The sequence below is a fragment of the Mustelus asterias genome, chromosome 23 (assembly GCF_964213995.1).
Source record: "Mustelus asterias chromosome 23, sMusAst1.hap1.1, whole genome shotgun sequence".
Lineage (NCBI taxonomy): Eukaryota > Metazoa > Chordata > Chondrichthyes > Carcharhiniformes > Triakidae > Mustelus > Mustelus asterias.
In genome coordinates, this window is record NC_135823.1 from 34,174,674 (window position 1) to 34,194,683 (window position 20,010).

The 20,010-nt window shown below is 40.5% G+C and overlaps 1 protein-coding gene across 5 annotated transcripts in view; it reads right to left on the reverse strand.

The window, feature by feature from the left end:
* Positions 1–20,010, reverse strand: part of mrm2 (mitochondrial rRNA methyltransferase 2) — a 952,456-nt gene that overhangs the window by 859,542 nt on the left and 72,904 nt on the right. The gene's annotated exons all lie outside the window — the stretch shown is intronic.

A 20,010-nucleotide genomic window follows, 5' to 3' on the forward strand; every position in this document is an offset into this window, starting at 1 on the left:
AAGTTTCCTAGTGGATCAATAGAATCACACCTGGAGTGAACAACCTCATTCTCACACTAATGCCAAAATAAAAAAAATAGTTGGGGCCAAGTCCAACTTCATAATATACCTTGGGGTTCGGATCTAAAACAAATGTTTTAGAATTTTGTATATTTTCATGCATTACTCATTTAATACTTTTTAAAATTTCACGAATAACTTCTTCAACTCTTAACTATAGGTAACAAAGGTTAATATCTGCACATCATTGTTTACAGGTTTTAAAAATTAAACTAAAGTGTAAATAATTGTGATATGGTGGCATTAGCAAAAGCTTGTGCTGCAACCTTAAACGGACATTCATTAGGTGAGAAAATCAGTCACCAATTCAAGGGAGTGCTACATAACCATCATGATCCGGGCATGTTATTTGCATCAATAGCCACACTACAACATAGCAAGATTATCCTCATTTTGGATAAAGCATTTTAATTTGGCACTGCTAAAATACTTATGTCTCAAAAAGCCAGTAAGCTATTTCAATATAGCAGATCACAAGTTCAGGGAAACCATAACTGGCAGGTAACTTCACATTGAAGAACATACAAAATGTTCCATTTTAGCGTTACGGTTTCCCTCAAGAAATCCTCAGGCATCATGGCATTTGCTGAGAATTTCAAGTATTCTTTTCACTTTCACTAATACTATGTGCTGGAATCCTTTTACACAGATAGTGGAAAGTCAGTCATTTCATGGGTAACAAGCACATTAATTCCTTCCATAGCATACTGAAAGGGTTAATAATCACTCGTTTAAAAACCACATAAGCTGTAACTTAATCATACAGGTAAAGCTGAGAAAAAACCACAGGTCTTGATTACAGCAGACCCAGTTAAGAGTCAAGGATCATTCAATTGAATGATGTGCAGCTGCAGCTCATGCGTGTCCATTAGAACAAGGGACAATGAAAATGGGAGAGATGGAGATTGTTACACCATTGGTCAGACATATGGCTATAATTGCATGATGATATAATTAGGAAGATGTGCACAACTTGTAATTGGACAACTATACCCTTATGCAAACATGACATAGCTTCTGCGTCAATGTGGAATCTTTGATTGGTATATGCTAATTTCTTGGAAGTGGATCTTAACTATAAATAACTGTTTAGTTCCTGAATTGAGGCTCTCCCTGGTGAACCACTATTTGGGGCATTGGGGTCAGCCCATACTGTAGCTCGTGTTAAAGCCATTGTCTGAAACTCCAACAGCCTCCGTCTGATTTTCAAGAGTGAGGGAGTGAAGTACGTAATAGCCGAATAGCTGTATTTTTCTCTCTAGCACACTCCAATTTCTAAATCCTAAATTTAATAAGTTTCTGCAGATATTATATGCATGAGATTAGGAGAAAATGGCTTTTCTAGTGTTCGTAGGGAAACTCTCTGAACATAGGAAACCTTTAAATCCAAAATAGTTCAATGAGATTACCCAAATAAAACAATCAGTTGGCCTGATCTATCAACATTCTAATTTATTCAGAAAATTGTAGCCATTCTTATTAACATTTATTCAGTTGAGTTGCTTTTCTGTGATACTGTTTTACATTCATTAATAGTAATAATAAAGCTTCCTAACCCTGATGATTAAATGTGTACTCCAAAAAGAAAAATTTAACCATAGATCAAAGTATTTGCCTTAAAATGCTTGGTTTAAATGGCCAATTAGTTGGCACAATTTTGAAATGTACATACCGTAGCTTGGGAATTTGCTTAATTGTACATCTTTCAATTGAACAGAGCAGACATTGAGTGAGTGCATGCCTGCCACATATTTGCATTTGTTAGCAAACCTGACTGAGTTTAACTGGATTCGCGTATTCTCAATTTCTAAACTTTCTTGTTTCAAGTTTGTCTCAGAATCTTTAAGAAATATAAGTAACTGTACTTCTCCCACATTATGAAATTTCACTTTTTAAAATGTTGCAATTATAAAGCATTTTATCATATCAAAATTTCTCAAAAAACATTTAGCATAGTGCTTTTCATATGCATTAGTTCAGGGAAATAATTCTGCTCACATATGCAGTTTTTTTAACAGCTGAACACAATTAGTATGATAGCCAAGTTTTCTTCACATACACTAAAGCGACAGCTTATTTCATATCAGATACACTCAGTTATGCTTGTCGGGGATGTGGTACTTAATAAAAGATTACATGAATACAGGTGAATATAAAATACTGGAAATTGGGGGGCTTAGCATCTTCAAAATGATCAATTTCTCCATTAGCATGACATCAATATGTCACACAATTGTACTTTCACATCTTAAATAACCACAAGAGTTGATCAAAAGGTTACCAAATTGAATTTTCTATCACAACAGAGTCCAATATGCATTTATACCTTTAAGATGATCCATTTATCGCAAGAAGAATGATGCAGGCTGTGATTAAAATAGAACTCTCCTTCAAGCTGCAGAAATGCTGGAAAATGACTTCTCTGCGCATCTTTCATTGAATCTTAGAATTCCTACAGTGCAGAAGAAAGCCATTTGGCCCACCAAGACTGCACCGGCTCCAGGCCCTTTCCCCAAACCTAGCCCCGTAACCCCAGACACTTACCATGGCTAATCCATCTAAAATACACATCTTGGGACACCAAGAGCAACTTAGCATGGCCAATCCATCTACCTGCACACCTTTGGACTGTGGGAGGAAACCCACGGAGAATTGGTCAAATGTGATTTAATTAGTTCAGAGATGTGTAGGTTAGTTGGATTAGCCATGGTAGATGCACTGGGTTACAGGGATGGCCATGATGTGGAGATGCCGGCGTTGGGCTGGGGTAAGCACAGTAAGAAGTCTCACAACACCAGGTTAAAGTCCAACAGGTTTATTTGGTAGCATAAGCTTTCGGAGCACTGCCCCTTCATCAGGTGAGTGAGGACTCGTGTTCACAAACAGGGCATATATAGTCACAAACTCAATTTACAAGATAATGATTGGAATGCGAGTCTTTACAGGTAATCAAGTCTTAAAGGTACAGACAATGTGAGTGGAGAGAGGGCCAAGCACAAGTTAATCAAGTCTTAAAGGTACAGACAATGTGAGTGGAGAGAGGGCCAAGCACAAGTTTAAGAGGTGTGTATTGTCTCCAGCCAGGACAGTTAGTGAGATTTTGCAAGCCCAGGCAAGTGGTGGGGGTTACAGATAGTGTGACATGAAGCCAAGATCCCGGTTGAGGCCTTCCTCATATGTGCGGAATTTGGCTATCAGTTACTGCTCAGCAATTCTGTTGTCGTGTGTCGTGAAAACCGCCTTGGAGAACGCTTACCCGAAGATCAGAGGCTGAATGCCCGTGACTGCTGAAGTGTTCCCCGACTGGAAGGGAGCACTTCTGCCTGGTGATTGTCACGCGGTGTTTGTTCATCCGTTGTCGTAGCGTCTGCATGGTCTCCCAGGCAGAAGTGCTCCCTTCCAGTCGGAGAACACTTCAGCAGTCACGGGCATTCAGCCTCTGATCTTCGGGTAAGCGTTCTCCAAGGCGGCCTTCACGCCACACGACAACGCAGAATCGTTCAGCAGAAACTGATAGCCAAGTTCCGCACACATGAGGACAGCCTCAACCGGGATCTTAGGTTCATGTTACACTATCTGTAACCCCCACCACTTGCCTGGGCTTGCAAAATCTCACGAACTGTCCTGGCTGGAGACAATACACACTTCTTAAACTTGTGCTTGGCCCTTTCTCCACTCACATTGTCTGTACCTTTAAGACTTGATTACCTGTAAAGACTCGCATTCCAACTATTATCTTGTAAATTTAGTTGTGTCTATATATGCCCTGTTTGTGAACACAACTTCCACTCACCTGATGAAGGGGCAGTGCTCCGAAAGCTTATGCTGCCAAATAAACCTGTTGGACTTTAACCTGGTGTTGTGAGACTTCTTACTGTGCTTACAGGGATAGGACAGGGAAGTGGGCTTGGGTAACATGTTCCTTGGAGAGTTGATGTAGGATAAATGGGCTGAATGGCCTCCTTCTGCACTGTAGGCATTGTACAATTCTATGACATGGGGAGAATGTGCGAATTCCACAAGGTCACCCAAGGGAATTGGACCCAGGGACCTGTGAGGCAGGAGTGTGCACTATTACCACCTTCTTCTGAACTAATGACTTTTACGGAGGCCCCATTATCCCCCCCAGTTGGCAGTCAAATCATCATACATTTTAATGCATTACTGATAGAGTGTTGCATTGTCGGACATGTTATTCTTCAAGTGAGACTTTTAGTTGGGGCTCCCCACTCAGCGATTCAGAAAATATACCCTTGCACTTTTTCCAAAGAGGATCAAGGATTTCTTCACTGGTCATTAATCTCATTGCAGTTTGTGGAACTTTCAAGGACACAAATTAGTGACTGTAATTGCTTACAAAATAATAATGGCCAGGAAATTAACTTGTGAAGTACTCTGTGGAGGTCATATGTAAAAAGCACTGTGCAAATTATTTCGTATTCCTGAATCGTGAACATGCTCAGACTACAGGAGACACTTTGAGCTGCAGATCCATAGCTTAGTTTTATCATTTTAATTCCAAAAGGGAACTGGATAAATACATGAAAGGGAAAATTTGCAGACTGTAGGGAAAGAGCGGAGGAGTGGGACTAATTGTATAGCACTATCAAAGAATTAACATAAGCACGAAGAGCCAAATGGTCTCCTTTTATGCTGTATAATTCTGAGCATAGCTGGGGCTCAATAGCTGGGAAACAGGAACAGAAGGTGCTACAGCACCATCTTGTGACAACAAAAACAGAAAATGCTGAAGGCAATACAGAATAGGATGAGATTTATACTGTGGTGGTAGCGGGGGCGGTGATGGAGAATAGACGGGAGATAGAGGTTGACAAATATACATTCCCTTTGTCTTTTTGTCTATGACATTGTCATCAATCTCTCTCGTCTTCACCAACCACTGGCTCTCTACCCCGCGGGTAGATAGTTTTTGGAGCACGGTTTATTTAAGCATAGTCCCTTAAATCATTCACAAGAATTAATTTTGATGGACAAGGTTTCAGGTTCTACTAAGTTTTGGTTAGTAACAAATACAGTTCAGAGACAGAACAGCATTCCTGACAGATAGTCCAAAGAACCTTAAATTGCATCTACATACTGAAACAGGTGTAAAGTATATTAGAAGCAGATAGTTCTCCGAATTAGACTGGCCACCATCTGCTAGTAAGTAGTACCAGCTGGCTTCAATCTCAGCAGAAAATCTCTGTCTGTTCCCCCAAACCAACATTTCAGCCGCAAGAAAATGGATTACACAATCTCCTGGCAGATGTAAACAAAATAAAGATATCTGAAATTTAAAGCAGGGCTTTTCAGTCAGACAGAGGATTGAAGAAGGGTTTCAAATAAGCTATTACACCAATTAAAGCTGCATTAAAACTCAAGGGACACAAGTTATTTTTGATTTGTTACCCATACTTTACTTGCATAACACACAATCAACATATCAAGACAGAAAATAATATTGTGCTTTTCCTGGTTGGAAGAAACATTTGTATATAAACCAAAGAAATAGGACCAGAAGTAGGCATATGGGCCTTTTGAACCTGCTGTTATTCAGTAGGCTCATGACAGATCTTCGACATCAGCACTTGCATGGTTAAAGGAGTGGTCTGGGAAGTAGGCATTTCATTTAATGGACACAGGCAGCAGTCCTGGGAAAGAGGGTTGTTTTATTGGAATGGGCTCTATTTAAACTGGATTGGGACCAATGTGCTGGTGAATCAAATAACTAGGGAAGTAGTTAAAGCTCTAGGCTAATAACAAGAGGGGAAAATGTAGTGGGAAGATTCATAGGGTAAATTTGAAAGTAGCAAGGGTAATGTCAAGCCTCTCGAATAGTACAGAGTTTTGGGTAATAATAAGCAGAGTGAGTCAAGAGAAACAGTAAAGATAACCACGGTGATGTTCTGGAAAATTAGAATAAAATCAAAGCCAAGACATCATATCTGAATGCACAAAGTTTGGGAACTAAATATTCTACATATTTTAGAATATGAAAAATTGAATAGAAAGGGATGCCCTCATAATACAGGATGGGAAAAGAATCTTAGCTCAGAAAATCAGGAAGTTAAATCAATTTGGGTGAAGCTAAGAAACAGCAAGAGGCAAAAACAATTGGTGGGATTTGCTTATTGGCTTCTTAACAGTGGTTGTAGTCGTGCTGGTAGATTATGCTGAAGCAGCAATTTACGATGTTGGCATAAAAGCATGCTTAAAGTGCATGTCAAAAGCAAGATTTGTGGACAAGTGCACAGCGCAAGCAATTTTTTAAAAACAGTATCTAGATGCATTATATGATGTGTTACTAAGCCATCCAAATTAGACAGATCAAGGCCAGGGCAGTTGCCGAGGTGCTCCTGAGTTATGAGGATTGGAGCAAATGTTAACAGAATTCCCTATCTAAATGGTCATTAAACGACTGCTCTATAGTATACCATGCACAAATCTGACAAGAACATCAGGACTGCCTGCCATCGCCTCTGGCCAAATAGCCTGACAACATTCACCAAGTTTCAAGTATTCATAAGAACATAAGAAATAGGAGCAGGAGTAGGCCATCTAGCCCCTCGAGCCTGCCCCGCCATTCAATAAGATCATGGCTGATCTGATTGTGGTTTAGTTCCACTTACCCGCCCACACCCCATAACCCTTAATTCCCTTATTGATCAGAAATCTATCTACCTGTGACTTCAACATATTTAACGAGGTAGCCTCCACTGCTTCAATGGGCAGAGAATTCCAGAGATTCACTACCCTCTGAGAGAAGAAGTTCCTCCTCAACTCTGTTCTAAACTGACTCCCCCTTATTTTGAGGCTGTGTCCTCTAGTTCTTGTTTCCTTTCTAAGTGAAAAGAACCTCTCTGCCTCTCCCCTGTCTAGCCCCTTCATTATCTTATATGTCGCTATAAGATCCCCCCCTCAGCCTTCTAAACTCCAACGGGTACAGGCCCAATCTACTCAATCTCTCCTCATAAGCTAACCCCCTCGTCTCCAGTATCAATCTGGTGAAGCTTCTCTGTACTCCCTCCAAGGCCAATATATCCTTTGGCAAATAAGGGGACCAAAATTTCACACAGTACTCTAGTTGCGGCCTCACCAGTACCTTGTACAATTGCAGCAAGACCTCCCTGCTTTTATACTCCATCCCCTTCGCGATAAAGGCCAACATTCCATTTGCCTTCTTGATCACCTGCTGCACCTGCAAACTGAGTTTTTGCGATTCATGCACAAGGACCCCCAGGTCCATCTGCACAGTAGCATATTGTAATTTTTCACCATTTAAATAATAGTCCACTTTACTATATTGTTCCTTCCAAAGTGGATAACCTCACACTTGTCAACGTCATACTCCATCTGCCAGATCCTCGCCCACTCACTTAGCCTATCCAAATCTCTCTGCAGACTTTCCGCATCCCCCACGCAATTCACTTTCCCACTCATCTTTGTGTCATCCGCAAACTTTGTTACCCTACACTCGGTCCCCTCCTCCAGATAGTCTATGTATATGGTAAACAGTTGAGGCCCCAGTACCGGTCCCTGCGGCACGCCGCTAGTCGCCAACTGTCAACCAGAAAAGCACCCATTTATCCCAACTCTCTGCTTCCTGTTAGATAGCCAATCCTCAATCCACGCTAACACTTTACCCCCAACTCAGTGTACCTTAATCCTCTGCAGCAACCTTTTGTGAGGCACCTTATCGAACGCCTTCTGGAAATCTAAAAACACCACATCCACCGGTTCCCCTCTGTCAACTGCACTCGTTACATCTTCATAAAAATCCAGTAAATTCGTCAAACATGACTTTCCCTTCATGAATCCATGCTGCGTCTGCTTGATCGAACCATTTTTTTTCCAGGTGTCCTGCTATTTCTTCTTTAATGATGGATTCCAGCAATTTCCCAACTACGGACGTTAAGCTAACCGGCCTGTAGTTACCCGCCTTTTGTCTACCTCCTTTTTTAAACAGTGGCGTCACATTAGCTGTTTTCCAATCAGCCGGCACCTCCCCAGAGTCCAGCGAATTTTGATAAATTACAACCAACGCATCTGCTATTACTTCTGCCATTTCTTTCAGTACCCTGGGATGCATTCCATCCGGGCCCAGGGACTTGTCTACCTTTAGTCCCATTAGCCTACCAAGCACTACCACTTTAGTAATAGTAATCGTTTTAAGGACCTTACCCCCTACAGACCCACGATGGTCAATTTTCGGTAAGCTATCTGTGTCCTCTACCGTGAAGACCGACACAAAAACCTTGTTTAAGGCCTCGGCCATTTCCTCGTTTCCCATTATTAAATCCCCCTTCTCGTCTTCTGAGGGTCCAACATTTACTTTAGCTACTCTTTTCCTTTTTATATATTTGTAAAAACTTTTACTATCAGTTTTTATATTTTGTGCTAGTTTAGTTTCATAATCTATCTTTCCTTTCTTTATCGCTTTCTTAGTAGTTCTTTGTTGTTTTTTAAAGCTTTCCCAATCTTCTAATTCCCCACTAGTTTTGGCCACTCTGTACTCATCAGTTTTTAATTTAATACTCTCCTTTGTTTCCTTAGTTATCCATGGCTGGTTATCCCTTTTCTTACATTCCTTCTTTATCACAGGAATATATTTTTGCTGAGTACTGAGAAAAATCTCCTTAAAAATCCGCCGCTGTTGCTCAGCTGTCCTACCAACTAGTCTGCGCTCCCAGTCTACATTAGCCAATTCTGCCCTCATCCTATTGTACTCTCCTCTGTTCAAGCAGAGCACACTGGTTTGGGACCCTACTTTTTCACCCTCCATTTGTATTAGAAATTCAACCATATTGTGATCACTCATTCCAAGAGGATCCCTCACAAGAAGATCATTAATTTTACCTGTCTCATTACACAGGACCAGATCCAAGATAAGTCGCTCCCTCGTAGGTTCTGTAACATACTGTCCGAGGAAACTATCGCGACAGCATTCTAAGAACTCTTCCTCAAGTCCACCGCGTCCGACTTGAGTCAACCAATCAATATGCAGGTTAAAATCCCCCATGATTATTGCTGTTCCGTTTTTGCACGCATCCATTATTTGCTTGTTTATAGCCCGACCCACCTCAAAGTTATTATTTGGGGGCCTATAGACCACACCCACCAGTGACTTTCTCCCCTTACTATTCCTTATCTCCACCCACAACGATTCCACATTATGCTCCTTAAAGCCTATATCGTCTCTCACTACCGCCCTGATGTTATCTATAATTAACAGAGCTACCCCACCTCCTTTTCCTTCCTATCTATCCTTCCGAAATGTCTGATACCCCTGGATATTCAGTTCCCAGTCCTGGTCACCCTGCAACCATGTTTCTGTAATGGCCACTAGATCATACCCATTTGTACTGATTTGTGCCATCAACTCATTCACTTTGTTTCGAATGCTACTATGCTAGCCTTTATATGGACCCGATTTGTTAGTGCATTCTTTTGATTGCACGCTCTGTCCCTACCTGTCGCAAACTGGTTATCCTTCCCCAGACCATCTCCTTGCACTGCGTTGACCACCTCCCTTTTTGTGTTTGTCGCCTTTTTTACTCTGCCTGAGCCCTTGACTCCTTTAACTAGATGAATGTCCTCATCATTTACCTGCACTCGTACCCTCTCCTTTACCTTTGATTTTGTAATTCCCCATACCCCTGAACCCTCCCCCCCACTATTTAGTTTAAAGCCCTATTTACAGCCCTGGTTATATGATTCGCCAGGATTCTCAGATTCAGATGAAGACCATCCCATCTGAACAGGTCCCATCTTCCCCAATACTGGTGCCAATGTCCCATGAATTCAAACCCATTCCTCCCACAGCAATCTTTGAGCCACGCATTTACCCCCTTAATCTTATTGACCCTGCACCAATTCGCTTGTGGCTCAGGTAGTAATCCAGAGATTACCACCTTGTTGGTTCTGCTTTTTAATTTGGCTCCTAGCTTTTCATACTCCCTCTGCAGAACCTTTGTTCCTGTTCTGCCTATGTCGTTGGCACTTACATGGACCACTACAACTGGATTCTTACCCTCCCACTCCATGTTCCTCTGCAGCCCAGATGAGATATCCTGGACCCGAGCACCAGGCAAGCAACACAACCTTCGGGATTCTCGATCCTGGTCACAAAGAAGTGTCAATGCCCCTAACTACACTATCCCCAATTACCACTACATTTCTTTTTTCTTCCTCCACCTGAACGGCTCCCTGTACCACGGTGCCGTGGGCAGTTTGCTCATCCTCCTTGCAGTCCCCGTTCCCGTCCACACTGGGAGCAAGAATCTCAAACCCGTTGTACAGATTCAGGGACTGAGGCTCTTGCAACTCTACCTTCTGGATCCCACTTCCTGCCTCACTCGCAGCCACACCCTCTTGTCCCTGACCTCCGGTTGAATTAGTTAGTCTAAGGGGTGTGACTGCCTCCTGAAACACAGTGTCCAGGTAACTCTCCCCCTCCCATATATGTCGCAGTGTCCGAGGCTCAGACTCCAGCTCATCAACCCTGAGCTGGAGTTCCTCAAGCAACCAACACTTACTGCAGACATGCTCACTGGGAACCACAGTGGGCTATTCAAAGTATTCAAAGGCAAGGAGTCAATATTTGAAATACCTGCCAATCGGTTAATCCCCTTCGATCAAAGATCCTACTATTTAATTGTTTTTGTATGAGATATGAATCTAGTTTAGGATGATACGAAGCACATTTAGATACTGCAAACTGATGAAGATTAAAAACTTCATAGCAGTTGGCACCATTTGTACTCTTCAACAGATCTCCAATCTGTTAATCTAATCATTTAGAGTCTAGTTTCCTTCTAGACTTGTTTCTAAAAACCTCTGTTTTATAGGTGGAATTTTCTGACTGACCATCCCATTGATGTACCTTGCAGGCAGCCCATTCGAGCATTGAAGATTATGTTGCCTATGATGATCCATCCATTAATTTTAATGGATAGAAGGTAAATGGCAGTGCACCCATGATTTTCTCAAAAGCCACCTACTTGGTGTGGCATTCCATTTGTGGCTCAATCTTGGCACAAAAATCAATGGTTGGGTTTGCTACAGTCCCAGATTGGAAAATAAGTGAGAAAGAAATCAAAGCCGAAATGTTCAAGAGAAAGCAAGAAAGAGCAAGAGAATCATGAGCACAAATAAAACAACAAAACGAAAAGAAACATGAATGAGAAAGAAAAATATTGAATGAGAAAAAAATAAACATAATGCAAGGATCAAAGAAATTGCCCAAACATTCAAATTCCAGGTTTATTTACATTAAGGATCAACATCCTTATTACCTACAAATCAAATTCATTCCTATTATACTGAAACATGCTTGCCCCTTTAACACAGCCAATACAAATTATATATGCAAATTCAACATGTCACTTATTGTGTTTTATTTTTCCAATCACTAACTGTAGCATTACCTTCTATTCTCTTTACTGAAATGATGCAACTATTAATTTTCACAGTCAATGTTATTGCATCTTGCTTTGTCCCCTACACTGTCACTAAATCTTAGTTTTATAATTCTATTTGCGGCGTTTCTTGTCCATGAATCATGCTTTCTTTCACTTAATACCAATTGCTCGAATTGAAGAGCCCAGCAGCAACGAAAAAGGGATTTGTATGGTATTAATTCAAGTTTTCTCCTGCTCTCTTTCAATTATAAAAGATTTACATTACCATTTGCAAAGAATATTCATTCTTATGCTCAATGCAAATTTCATAATTAAGCATAAAGACGCCACGCACCCCGGACATTCTCCCTTCCACCTTCTTCTGTTGGGAAAAAGATACAAAAGTCTGAGGTCATGTACCAACCAACTCAAGAACAGCTTCTTCCCTGCTGCCGTCAGACTTTTGAATGGACTTACCTTGCATTAAGTTGATCTTTCTCTACACTCCAGCTATGACTGTAACACTACATTCTGCACTCTCTCGTTTCCTTCTCTATGAACGATATGCTTTGTCTGTATAGCGCACAAGAAACAATACTTTTCACTGTAAGTTAATACACGTGACAATAATAAATCAAATGAAAATCATAGCACATGGAAATAGGCCATCCAACCCAACTGGTTATATGGTGCTTATGCTCCACATGAGCCTCCTCCCACTCTTCATCTCATCCTATCAGCATATCTTTATTCCTTTCTTCTTTGTGTACTTCTTTAGTTTCTCTTCAATCACTCCATGTGATGGTGAGTTCCATAACCCAACTTAGGTAAAGAAGTTCCTCCGGAATTCCTGATCGGATTTATTGGTGACTATAATGGGTGGGAGAGTTTTGGAACTCTTCCACAAACGGCAGTTGATGCTAGGTTTGTTGCCATCTTTAAATCTGAGATAGATAAATTCTTGTTAAACAAAGGTATTAAGAGATTATGGGTGAAAAGCAGGTAAATGGAGTTAGGCCACAGATAAGCCATGATCTTATTAAATTGCAGAATAGGTTCAATGGGCTGAAATGCCTACTCCTGTTCCAATCTTATGATTTTGGACACTCCTGGATATTTTCAGTTTAGTTAAATTAAATGTTTTTACAATTCATGCTCTTAGTAATTATAGTTTCCCCCAAATTCAGTGTCAAGGAAAAAGACATGATATGTATCTGCAGTTTTTCTGAAGATATGTGCAATACATTTTTATGCTGCAATTTTGCCAATTGTTTTGCTGTTATTCTGACTCATAGCTATTTTTTGCTCTTAACTGTTAAGGTCGCATCTCTCAAGTAATCCCTTTGTATCCAAATGATCCTCTCATTGACAAGCTATTCAATGCACGATTTAGCCTCAGAATGTGGAATCAAATGAATAAGAATCATAAAAGTCTGTTCCAATAATCCAGTTTGAGTGGGATAAATTTCATAGCAGAAAGCTTAAAACATTTCATTTAAACAATTCTTGCATATGGTCCAAAATTAAAACTACAATATCATTTTAGCAATGGATTATCGAAACAACTTAATTATCAACAATATGTCCATGATCAAAAACCCAATTAGCTGGCTTTAAAATTGAAAACTACAAACAAGTATCACCACACTGCCTTCTGAATCTATATTTTACCATTAGCAGTCAGGAAAGAAAAAGTGTTAGCTTTATCAGGCATACATGGGAGGTACATCAATTGCTAAGGGATTCCATACCCAACAAGCTGATCTGATTGGAATTATGTAACAGAAATTAACTCTGGAGTTTGCTATAGACTGCTGGTGAAATATAAAGTATATGTTTCCCTATAAAGATGAAATAAGAAAATTGCGAAATAGAGAGCAGTGACTAACCAAACCGAAAGTTGTCTAGAATATGCAAGTAGTAAATATACTGCATTTCTGCTTCTTGGATTATCATAGGAGAAAACGTGCATTTCAGTATGGTAATGATAAGGGGCCCAAATAACCAACGAGGAATGGATGAAATGGCAATTGCAGCAACAAAAACAATAACATGATTAAATCATAGAAACAATCATAGAAACCCTACAGTGCAGAAGGAGGCCATTCGGCCCATCGAGTCTGCACCGACCACAATCCCACTCAGGCCCTACCCCCACATATTTACCCGCTAATCCCGCTAACCTACGCATCTCAGGACTCTAAGGGGCAATTTTTAACCTGGCCAATCAACCTAACCTGCACATCTTTGGACTGTGGGAGGAAACCGGAGCACCCGGAGGAAACCCACGCAGACACGAGGAGAATGTGCAAACTCCACACAGACACTGACCCGAGCCGGGAATCGAACCCAGGACCCTGGAGCTGTGGAGCAGCAGTGCTAACCACTGTGCTACCGTGCCGCCCAAAATGTGTCATGATCTTGGGTAAGTCAATACTGTAAACCAATGCGCAAGAACAAATTTTTGAAAGTGCCAACTTCAGTGAGATACAAAAAGAGTTTAAATAATTTAACTGCAGGATGGTAGAAAATAAACTGAACCACTGAGAATGCTGGATAAATATATAGGCCAAGCGTTCAAAGTGGATTAAACAAACACACTCCAAAATAAATTTACACAGCAATACAAAATGAAATGAAAAGAAAAAACAAATACCATAAAGCCTGCAGGGTAGAAAGATAAAGGAAAAGTAAAACAAGGGAAAATACAAGAACTCCAAAAAGGTAGGTTAAAAACAGCAGTAAGCAGGTAAAAGGGGTGAACAGAAATGATCAACAGCAAATTGTTTTCCAATAATATTACTACATTCATACAGAAAATACTCAAACAATTCACAAAGTTGCAGACAAAAATAAATTCCAAGACAAGGAAGATACTAGGAGGGCATGACCAGACGTTCGATCAAAAGAAATAAGCTTTTAAAGAAGCGCTTGGAGCTAAAGACACTGACCGAAGGCAGAAAAATGTAGGGAGGGATTTGCAGAGTGCAGCACCTGAAGGCACAACCATCAAAGACGACAAAAAGGGGAAGGAATGATGCACGAGATCAGAATCAAAGGGCCATTGAGTTTAAGAAGCATGGAGACAGGAGAAATAAAGAAGTGGATCAAAGAGGAGATTTAAACAACAGGACAACAATCTTAATTTTAACACGTTAAATTGGGGAGCCAATATTGGGGAGCAGTAGGAATGGGGTTGGGGGAAAAAACACAGCACTGGGATAGGATAAGAGCAGAGTTCTAATTGAGCTGAAATTTACAGGCAAGATGAGAAGCTGACCAGAAAGCACTGGAATAGTTGAATCTGAGGTGGCAAAGGCACAGATGAGGATTTCAGCAGTTGGACTGAGGCAGAGGTAGGCAGTCATTATGATGGACAGCAGATAGAATCAAAAACTTAGTTTGGTGTCAAATGAGACAAAAGCTTGCCTTCATACGGCACTTTTAATGTATTAAAATGACCCTAAGGTAATTCACAAGAGCACTATCAATTAAAAATGTGATACTAAGCCACAAAAGGCAGCAGAAGGACAGTTGACCAAAAGTGCGATCAAAGAGGAAGGTTTTGAGGAGCTTCTGAAAAGAAGAAAGCAAGTAATGAGGCAAATGAGTTCAAGAAGGGTATTTCAGAACTTAGAGTCTTGTTAGCAGAAGGCACGGCTACCAATGGTGGACAAACTAAAATCAGGGGCGCACAAGACCAGAACTAGAATAGCGTAGATATCTGAGGGTTGTAGAAATGGATAAAGTTAGAGATATGGAGCAGAAATTTGAACAAGCTTAAGTTTAGAGAGGATGGAAGATGTGAGGTCGATCAGGAATGTGTTAAAATTGTGGAAAAAAACCTTGCATTCATATAGCACCTTTCATGTCTTCAGGATGACCCAAAGTGCTTTATAGCCAAGTATTTCTAAAATGTAGTCATATAGTATATAATGAATGTCCCACAAACAGCCAAGTGATATTGACCAAATAATCTGTTGTTGTAATGTTGATTAAGGAATAAATATTAGCCAGGACACCATGCTCTTCCTCAAAATAGTGCCATAAAATCTTTTATCCACCTGAGGCCATACAAATGGGACTTAGGTTTGCTCTAAAAGATGGAACTTCCAACAATGCAGCACTCTCAGCACTGCACTGAAGTATCAGCTTTGATTTCTGTGTTCAAGTTCTAGAGTGGAACCTGAACCCACAACCTTCTGACTAAGGTGACAGAGATACCAACTGAGCCAAGGCAGAAGTCTACAGCTAACCAAAGCATGGATGATGGTTTTAACAGCAGATGAGTTGAGGTCAGGATGAAGGCAGGCAGTGTTAGAGGTAAAAAATATCAGTCTTAACAATGAAACAGATAGTGAAACTTGATGAGTCAAACTCAGATGTCATAAAATACTGGTATTATCCAAGTTGTGAACCATTACGCCAAATGCAAATCCCACACAATCCATGATAAACTGAAATTCCACACTGGTAGTGCTGGATTAGCTGTATTTGTCTAAGCTAGTCATATAACTGGGCTGACCAGAATGGAGTTAACTACTTGAGAGCACTAAATAATGGAGTGCTGGGCAAACCATCTTTTGACATTGTGAAAGGATGCAGAGCCTGTGAGTTATTGATCAGAGATTGGGCTCAAACAGATTATGACTGCACAAGATGTTGAAAACAAGGAGGAACAGGGTGAAGACAACCAACCCAATGACAAAGCACTTTGCACGTGCCTGCAGAAGACCAGCATGGAAATTCCAACAGAGGCAACTGTGAAAACTTACGCAGAGGTAGATATTGCACGATAGAACAGGACAGACGATGCACTTGTCAATGCAGTACATTCTTCAATGAACAGCTGGAGGGAGAGCTTTGCATGGCTGGAGGGAGGGCTTTAAAATTCTATGGCATTGGGACCGGTTCTGGGTAGGTAGGACCTGTACAAGGACAGGTTACACCTTAAAAGGACTTGGACAAATGCCCTCACATGGAGGTTTGTTAGTGCTGATGGGGCGGGTTTACAGTAGATTAGCAGGGGGTTGGGAATCTGAGGGGAAATTGAGAGTGAAGAGAAAAACTGGCAGTGGGAGATAGAGAAGGATTAATTGATAAGGATACATCAGAGAATAGCATCAAGGAATACTTGGAGAGTTTGACTGAATTAGAGCTGGCAACAGTAAGCCATTAGATGGGATCAGAGAAAGGAGGGGGAAGTAAAAAAGCCTAAATCAGGATTAATGCGCATGTATGTGAAGACGCAAAGTGTTGTTAATAAGATTAGTGAACTTCAAACACAGTCAACAAATGGAATTATGGTATTGTTGCTATAACAGAGACCTGGCTCAAAGAAGGGCAGAACTGGATACTAAATACTCCTGGGTACAATTTAGGAGAAACAGGAAAGGAAGAAAATGTGGGGAATAATAGCTTCAATCATCTAAATATGGACTGGGACGAGGATAGTGCAAAGGAACAAGAGGGAGGAATGTGTTCAAGATCATTTTCTGCAGTAATATGTTTCCAGACTAAGTAGAGGACAGGCACTTTTGGACCTGGTTCTGGGAAATGAACTGGCAAATGGATTAATTATCAGAGATAGCACTTACAGACAGTGACCATTATATCACAAAGTTCAGATTGGCTATGGAAAAGGACAAGAAACAACCCAGAGCAGGGATAATTAATTGGGTGAAAGCCAACTTCAATCTGAATCGAATCAAATGTTCACAGAAAAAGAACAGTAGCTGAACCACTTTAAAAGAAAGTGCAGGCAACGTCAAAGTGTATTCCCCTGAAGGGGAAAGGTAGGACATATAAATCCAGAGCACCCTGAATGACAAGAGAAATGGAGGTAAAGATGGAAAGGAAGAAGTGTGCATAAGACAGAGTTCAGATAGAAAATACAATGGAAAATCAGGCTGATAATAGAAGGGCCAGAGGGCAAGTGAAAAAACTAATGCAAAAAGCAAAGAGATCATGAAAAGAGAAAGGAATTCCAAAATTCTTCTATGAATTAACTAATAAAGTAACTAACAAAAGGGTGGTAAAAGAAACAGAAGGGCCGATTTGGCATTCAAAAAAATTTGATACTGTGCCATTTAGCAGAATTGAGAGCAAAATTCTAGCTCAAAGGGAAAATAGGCACTTGGATAAGTAAGTGGCTGAGTGACAGGAAACAGTAGTGTTAAATGGCTGTTTTTCAGATTGGAGGAAGGGTCAGTGTTAGGATCCTTGCTTTTCCTGATATATATTAATGACCTAGACTTCAGTGTTCAGGGCATGATTTTAAAATTTGCAGATAATACAAAGACTGGAAATATTATCAACTGTGATGAGGATAGTCTTGAACTTCAAAAGTATATAGATATGTTGGTGGCTTGGGCCAACAAGAGGCAGATGAAGTTCAATACAGAGAAGTGTGAGGTGATTCATTCTGGCAGAAACAATATGAAGAGACAGTAACTAAAGGGGAATCTCCAAAGGAAGTGCAGGAACAGAGGGACCTAGGTGTACATGGACATAAGTTATTGAAGATGGCAGGGAGTATTGAGACAGCAGTTAATAAAGCATGCAGTGTCTTAGGCTTTATTATTAGGGGCAATAAGACACTAGTTAGGTCTCACCAGGAGTACTGCATCCAGTTCTCTGTGTCATACTTGAGGTAGGATGTGAAGGCACTGGAGGGGATACATAGCAGATTCACAAGAATGACTCCAAGGATAAAGAACTAGGAAGATAGATTGGAAAAGTTGGAATAATGTCCTTGGAGAAAAGGCAGCCAAGGGGAGACTTGAGAGGTATGCACAGGGTAGATATTGAGAAACTGCTTCCACTCAGAGAGCATCCAGGGCACAGATTCAAAATAATTGGCAAAACAAGTGAAGGTGATGTGAGGAAGAGAGTGATTGGAGTGCGGAACAAACTCCCTGAGAGGGTGGTGGTGAATTTGATTGGGGTATCCAAAAGGAAATTGGATTACTATTTGAAAAAGAAAGAAAGAATGTGCCAGGTTATGGGGATACGGTAGAAGCTCTCCCAGGGAGCAAATGCAGACTTGCACTATAAAGGTAAAAGGTGCATAAAAAGGTACATAAAAATATTTGCCTGTTGAATCAATTTCAAAATGAGATGACTTCTGAAAACAGGAAACCAATCGAGACTCTTTTGGTTTTTAAATTACGGCTGTATGTGAGGAAGAATAATCGACAAATTAACCACAGACTTCAATGGATGCAGCAAAATGTAGTTATTGATGTGACATATCCCACCTATCAAGGAGGTTTATTGATGGGATGGTAACAGATAGAGATAATTGGCAACTGCCCTATTAAGTTTCCACCTAAAAGCAGCACATTGATCTTATGAGCTCTGCATTGCAAAGGTGCATCTTAAACGAGAAATCTGTCACAAATAAACGGCAGTCAATTCTGTGGATGACTGATGCACAGTAAATGTGTATTGTCTGATTGCGGACATTTTGAATATATGTTGACAAGAGAAGTCTGCAAAATTCTGACATCAATTTCCTTTGTGCCGGAATATAGCCCGAATAAATTGGAAAATGGATTTGAAATGGATCCCCTGACGTTTAATATACTGTATAATATTTGTACAAAGTGGAAAGATCGTATTTCACTGCACATCCCACATGACATGGGTCATGAGGGATGCCAACTTGCTAAAAGTAGGTCACTGGAAAAAAAAAGTTTGAAAATGCTATTTTAAAAGGTCAGGCCACTGTAAGGTGTGAACAAGTTGAATAAAGATTTTGTCACACATTTACTGCTTTACTATGTTTTCATTTGGCATTTATGTTTTTGACATAGACTGTATTTGTAGGCATATTGAGTTACACAAAGAAGCATTCATGTGGGAATGGCTCTCCATGGCTATCACAAAGCTCTGCTTATCAATTTGTGGGCAAATCCCCTGGGATGTTACTGTATGTGGTTGGAATCTCAGGTGACGTCTGATTCAGCCTCAGTTGCCAGGGAAAAGAATCTTGTTGGTGGCTATGGAATAGAGTTTGTGGTTGGGATCAAAAGCATTAACTTCAGTCTTCCCAATAATTAGTTAGAAGTAGTAAAAAGAGGGTTTCCTTTGTGTTTCAAGGTCACAAGATGTTTTCTGTGAACTTTCATAAAATGGGACACACTTGGGAAGAAAAGGAGATAAAAGTGGCAAAGAAATAGAGTGAAGAAAAATATCAGAAAGGAAATAATCATTTATACAACATCTTACATCCTCTAAACATCCCAAAACAATTCAAAAAGTAATTCACAGGATCTGGGCTAGTCATCACAATTGTTAGATTTGCACCATAGTCCACAGCTACTGAGATTGATGACCAATTAGTCCACGTATGTTTGGTGATGTTGGTTGAGGAACAATGCTGGACAAGTAAAAAAAAACTTCCACCACTTGTTAAATAACTCTACGCATCTACCCGAATAGATTGACCTTGCTTTAATGTCTCAAAAAGCATCTCTTAAAAAAGCAGCACACACCAACCCATATATGCGCCACAATGTCAGTCTAGCGCTCATGCTGGGTATCCTGG